The sequence below is a fragment of the Budorcas taxicolor genome, chromosome 10 (assembly GCF_023091745.1).
Source record: "Budorcas taxicolor isolate Tak-1 chromosome 10, Takin1.1, whole genome shotgun sequence".
Classification (NCBI taxonomy): Eukaryota; Metazoa; Chordata; class Mammalia; order Artiodactyla; family Bovidae; genus Budorcas; species Budorcas taxicolor.
The window spans coordinates 57,262,176-57,269,392 of NC_068919.1; positions in this window are offsets into that span (position 1 = coordinate 57,262,176).

The following is a 7,217-nucleotide window of genomic DNA, read 5'->3' on the forward strand; positions in this document are numbered from 1 at the left end:
ACTCAGGCCATAGCAGTGAAAACATCAATGCTAGAACCCCCCAAACAAACCCATGAGGCATTGTTTCTATTGTTAGTGATAAATAGATTTCAAAATCCCTGTTTTATAGGTAGGACAGTTGAGACTCAAACTCTGCAATGTAAGAATTCAAATGAGTTTCACTCCTCAGTTCAAACCCACATAGCCCTGCATTGTTTTGTAAATATTGCCCTCAGTTCAGTTCAGTCGCTCAGTCGTGTCCAACTCTTTGCAACCCCATGAATCGCAGCACGCCAGGCCTCCCTGTCCATCACCAACTCCCGGAGTTCACTCAAACTCGTGTCCATCAAGTCGGCGATGCCATCCAGCCATCTCATCCTCTGTTGTCCCCTTCTCCTGCCCTCAATCCCTCCCAGCATCAGAGTCTTTTCCAGTGAGTCAACTCTTCGCATTAGGTGGCCAAAGTATTGGAGTTTCAGTTTTAGCATCAGTCCTTCCAATGAACACCCAGGACTGATCTCCTTTAGATTCATGGACCTAACATTCCAGGTTCCTATGCAATATTGCTCTTTACAGCATCGGACCTTGCTTCTATCACCAGTCACATCCACAACTGGGTATTGTTTTTGCTTTAGCTCCATCCCTTCATTCTTTCTGGAGTTATTTCTCCACTGATCTCCAGTAGCATATTGGGCATCTACTGACCTGGGGAGTTCCTCTTTCAGTATCCTACCATTTTGTCTTTTCATACTGTTCACGGGGTTCTCAAGGCAAGAATACTGGTTTGCCATTCCCTTCTCCAATGGACCACATTCTGTCAGACCTCTCCACCATGACCTGTCTGTCTTGGGTGGCCCCACACAGCATGGCTTAGTTTCATTGAGTTAGACAAGGCTGTGGTCTGTGTGATCAGACTGACTAGTTTTCTGTGATTATGATTTTAGTGTGTCTGCCCTCTGATGTCCTCTTGCAACACCTGGGTTTCTCCACAGATTATCTAATACTTCACACAGATTCCCACGGACTCTGAGAAATATATGGTAGGCATATTACTGATACTACTTTGGACTTCCTGGTGGATACTTCAACTTAAGCTACACACACACACACACACACACCCACCCCCACCACTCTTAAGGGAACTAAGAGTTTGCAGGCTGACACAAAGAGTTAGAGGAAATAAGCTTGTGAGAGACTTATCCAGTCCCTAAAGGAAAACTGCCTCAGGCTACCTGTATAGGACAGGATCTGTTGCATGTCTGTCCAACTCTTTGCGACCCCATGAACTGCAGCACGCTAGGCTTCCATGTCCAGCCCCTTTGATGAGGCCAGGGATCTGATTAGTCTGGTGGTCTGGCATATAAAGCACCGGGGGAAGTCACAGAGAGAACAAGACTAAGAAGTTTGCCTCAGGCATATGCCACTCAAATTCAAACCTAGGAAGCTAGCTTTGGCTAAGGCTCTGTTTGACCCAGGAACCTGAGGTGGGCAGGAATAGTGCTGTAACCTTGTGGACACTACCTGTAAGTATAATGGCACCACATTTGCTTAGGGGCACCTGTAAGTCACAAGGCTTAGGGAGCTGTGAATGATAACCGCTGTTCTTAGGACCTGTCCTGCGGCAGGTATGGCACACCTTGGACTTTCAGGTGGCCAACTGCACAGGTAAATTTTCCAACACACACTGGAAGGAACAACAAAAAGCACATAATGCTACACTCAGGGCAAAAGACTCAAGATCTCTAATTCCTGAAGGAATACCAATCAAAGGGACAAGGAGACATCAGATCCACCAGGCAAGTTAGGTGTTGTCACAAGGCTACAGGCACTAAGTGCGGAAGAGGGCCTGGAGCAAAGGGAACCCCCGACACTGTTGATGTGAAGGTTCACTGGCAACTCCCAGAAAAATCGACAGTCTTAGAATGCCTGCCAAAAAGTTCTCAAGAGAGACTAAGCCTAGGCCCTGACATTCCCACCCCTGCGCTTAAACCCCTAGAAACCCATCATTCAGAAAGAGACATGCACATCCACAGGCACTGCAGCAATATTCACAGGAGCCAAGACAGAGAAACCGCAAAATCCTCACCGATACGTTAGAGCTTCAACAAGATGTGCTGCCTGTAAGGGATGGACTATTACTCGGCCAGAGAAAACCCCAGTGAGAGACGGGGATGTTATGCCCCTGGAAGCCAAATTGGAAAAATAATACCCAGTTGGGATGGAAATTGAAGGATCCTATGCTCCAGAGACTCAGCCAGACAGCATAAGACCACAGGGCCCATGATGTCCCCCTCTGGACTGAAAAAAAATAAACGTAGGATCGAATTTATACCCCAAAGAGAGACCCTGAGAACGTTCTATCTCATACCAAGGGAAACAGAAAAAAAAGACAAATCCAGAAGTGAAGGGGGTGGGGATGAATTAGGGGGTCCAGGCTAACAGAAACAGAGAAATCTGTATCCATCATAGATGATCCGCCAGAATTATCAGCTTGCTTACTTTCTTTCATTTGTTTTTCACATACAGAAGTTTCTATCTCTGACCCGACCACAGAAATGGCAATCTCTAAAGGTAATCCACAGAGATAGTCTCTTTCCTTCCTCATATACACTGAAAACTGGGTCAGACATAGATAATCCACAAGGACCTTGTGTTCAGCAGGGGGCATGACCTTCTGCAAGAAGCTCTGTGACAAAAAAAAACCAGAAACATAGATACACCCTATAGTTACCATCATACCTGTATCAGAGGTCTGTACACTGACAAGCACAGAACAGCCAATCGACTATACAACATAGGCACAATGTCAAAGGAAAAGAAAGAAAAGCAATTCCTACTGTATCCCCTCGAACCTACTTTATTTGATGTTTCTCCTGTACCAGGAGTCTATGCAGGCTTATGTCCCAGGTTGGGACAGGATGAGGTCGAGACAGCCTGGCAGGGTGCCCTTCCTGGCGACCCCTTTTCAACCTCTAGTATCTGCTCAGCTCTGACTGGGACCAGAGTCCGGAGTGGAATCAAGGCCTGGAGGATCTTGGAAGCAATAGTCAACTGACCTCCACCCTTTCCTGGTGCTAAGGTTCCTAGCTCAAGCTTCCTTCCTGAAAGTGCAGCTTCCTAGGCACCTTGGTGTCTAGATCTGGGTGCTCTGGACCTATTGGGATTAGTTAAAATGCAAGAGTGTATAGCTTTAAGGAGAAGAAGTTGTGGGACACAAGCCCCTAGGTCTTTGCTCAGACACATTGCACCGGAAGGCACAGCCCAGGAACCTGGCATTCCCTAAGGCTCTGGTTGGACTAGGAACCCAAGGTGGATGTGGAAAAATGCTACCCGCTTGTGGACATGTCCTGTCAGTACAACTGGACAGCCAGGGCTTAGGGGCACCTAGAGTCCACAGGGGATGGGGGGCTGTTAACCATAATGGCTGCCCTTAGGACTTGTCCCGGGATAGGTATTGCAGAAATAAATTTTGGCCGAGATGGAACTTAAGGAAGTCAATTGCTACAGCTATATTATCTTCACACCTTTGAAGGAAAAATCAAAACCAGAAAACTTAAACCTCAGTAAGAAACCAAAATGCTTCCACATTCCTAATGACTGCAGGCATGTCCATTAGAAGGACGAGAAGAAATCAAATCCTACTGGTCTAGTTAGCATCCTCACAGGGCTACAAACAGTAATTGTGGGAGACTGCCTGGAGGAAAGGAACCCCACTACTTATCCCTGGGAATATACATGGTCAATGCCCAGAAGAAAGGACAGCCTCCAAATACCTGCCCAAACACTGTCAAGAGAGGTCAGTCAAGGAGCTGACATTTCTACACCTGGCTCTAGATTCTGAGAAATCTATCATTCAAGAAAACACAGGGACCCCAACATGCACTGCACTTCTAATCACAAAAGCCTCTCTGTCCCTTCTGTAGCTACTTCTCCACTTCTCCAGTAGCGCATTATGTATCTGCTGCACTGGGGAGCTCATCTTTCAGTGCCACATCTTTTTGCCTTCTCATACCGTTCATGGGGTTCTCATGGCAAGAATGCTCAAGTAGTTTGCCATTCCCTTCTCCAGTGGACCAGATTTTGTCTAAACTCTCCATCATGACCCATATGTCTTGGTTGGCCCTACACAACATGATCATAGTTTCATTGAGTTAGACAAGGTTGTGATCCATGTGATCAGTTAAGTCTATATGTGTATATGGTCCATATGTGTGTATGTTTACACATATAGATCAGTTAGGTGTATGTGTGTAATCATATAGCTGATTCAGTTTCTCTTCAGAAGAAGCAAACTTTGTAAAGCAACTATACGCCATTAAAAACTAATAAAACACAAAAAGTAAAATAAAATCCCCCAAACTCATAGACAAGAGAACTGGTTGGTGGTTGCAAAGGGAAGGTTGTTGGTAGTAGGGGAAAAAGAAGAAAGTGGTTATAAGGAACAAACTTTCAGTTATAGATTAAGTCTTGAGTATTTAAGTTACAGCATGCTGAGTATAGATAATATAGATGAAAATACTGTATTGCTGATTTGTAAGCTGATAAGAGACTAGGTCTTGGAAGTTCTCACAATTTTTTTTTTTTTTACCTATGTCAGATGTTGGATATTAAATAAACTTACTGTGATCATTTCACATTACATATATACATAAAATATGTATAAAGTCACTGTGTTACATGGATTAAAATTAATGTTATATTATGATTATATGTCCATAAAACTGGAGGAAAAATCCAACCAACAAATTGATTGCCTGCTCCCCCTAAACATGAAGTCTCAAATATGAAAATGGTCAATTTGTCAACTGCACATCCATATAGAAGAAATGTGAAAGGAATGTAAAGGAAAGTCAGTGTTTCAAGCCAAAAGAAAATGGTACCACAGGGAGGTCTGGACAGTCACAAAAGACTTAAGAACACAAGTAAGTGTACTGGGAAATTATATAAAGACTTTGACTTCACTATTTATCTCTGTTTAAAAGACAATCAGATTCCCTGAAGCAAAATAATACAAACATTTCTGGTTTTATAACATATATACTGGTGAAATACATGACACCAATATCAAAGAGGCCAGGAGAGGAGAATGAAAGTATGTTGTCAGATACTGCACATAAAATGGTATATTGTTGAGGTGGACTGTGATAAAGATACACAGTTAAACTAAAGTGAAAGAACACAGAAAGAACTTATAACTGCTAAGCCAGAAAGGACATAAGGTGAAATTACATAAAGTTTTCACTCCTCCAAAAGATAGCAGCACAAGGGAAAAAAGGCTGCAAAGGACACATGAGACAGCAGAAAGACAGTAGATGGAAACACAACATGTTGTTCACTGCATTAGATATAGATGGTGTAAACCTAAGGGGCCGAAAGGTAAATGGCTTCCTGTTGCAAGTTATGAAGTCTCCGTTGAAACTACACGACTGTTGTTATAGCACAAGTGCAGCCACAGTCTATACATAAAGGAATGGAGGGAGCTATGTTCCAATAAAACAGTGTTTTCAGAAACAGGCCATCTGCTGCGAGCCATAGCACTAAGCGCCGGCGGCTGCGAGCTGGCGCACTAAGCGCGGCCGAGAGGAGCTACCCCACGTCCGAGGTCAGGGGCGGCGGCCTAGAGTGCCAGGCTGTGACGGCGCAGGAACGGCCGAGACGAGCTACCCTGCGTCGGAGGTCAGGGGCTGAGAGGAGCTACCTTGCGTCTGAGGCCAGTGGCGGCCGGGGGGAGCTACCCTGCGTCCGAGGTCAGTGGCGGCCGGGAGCAGCCACCTCGCGCCCGAGGCCAGGGGCGGTGACCCTGAGGAGCCACCCCGAGCCCGGTGGCCGGGAGGAGCAACCCGAGGAGTGGCTGCGCAGGCACAGGAGGGCCTAGAGGAGCTATCCCAAGTTGAAGGTCAGGAAGGGCGGCGGTAAGGAGATACCCCTCATCCAAGGTAAGGAGCAGCAGCTGTGCTTTGCTGGAGCAGCCGTGAAGAGAAACCCCACGCCCAAGGTAAGAGAAACCCAAGGAAGATGGTAGGTGTTGCAAGAGGGCATCAGAGGGCAGACACTGAAACCATACTCGAAGAAAACTAGTCAATCTAATCACACTAGGACCACAGCCTTGTCTAACTCAATGAAACCAAGCCATGCCTGCGGGGCAACCCAAGATGGGCAGGTCATGGTGGAGAGGTCTGACAGAATGTGGTCCACTGGAGAAGGGAATGGCAAGCCACTTCAGTATTCTTGCCTTGAGAACCCCATGAACAGTATGAAAAGGCAAAATGGTAGGATACCGAAAGAGGAACTCCCCAGGTCATTAGGTGCCCAATATGCTACTGGAGATCAGTGGAGAAATAACTCCAGAAAGAATGAAGGGATGGAGCCAAAGCAAAAACAGTACCCAGTTGTGGATGTGACTGGTGATAGAAACAAGATCCGATGCAGTAAAGAGCAATATTGCATAGGAACCTGGAATGTCAGGTCCATGAATCAAGGCAAATTGGAAGTGGTCAAACAAGTGATGGCAAGGGTTACCATCAACATTCTAGGAATCAGCGAACTAAAATGGACTGGAATGGGTGAATTTAACTAAGATGACCATTATATCTACTACTGCGGGCAGGAATCCCTCAGAAGAAATGGAGTAGCCATCATGGTCAAAAAAAGTCTGAAATGCAGTACTTGGATGCAATCTCAAAAATGACAAAATGATCTCTGTTTGTCTCCAAGGCAAACCATTCAATATCACAGTTATCCAAGTCTATGCCACAACCAGTAACACTGAAGAAGCTGGAGCTGAACGGTTTTATGAACCTACAAGACCATTTAGAACTAACACCCAAAAAAGATGTCCTTTTCAGTATAGGGGACTGAAATGCAAAAGTAGGAAGTCAAGAAACACCTGGAGTAACAGGTACATTTGGCCTTGGAATGTGGAATGAAGCAGGGCAAAGACTAATAGAGTTATGCCAAGAAAATGCACTGGTCATAGCAAACACCCTCTACCAACACCACAAGAGAAGACTCTACATATGGACATCACCAGATGGTCAACACAGAAATCAGATTGATTATATTCTTTGCAGCCAAAGATGAAGAAGCTCTATACAGTCAACAAAAACAAGACTGGGAGCTGACTGTGGCCCAGATCGTGAACTCCTTATTGCCAAATTCAGGCTCAAATTGAAGAAAGAGAAAACTGCTAGACCATTCAGGTATGACCTAAATCAAATCCCTTATGATTATACACTGGA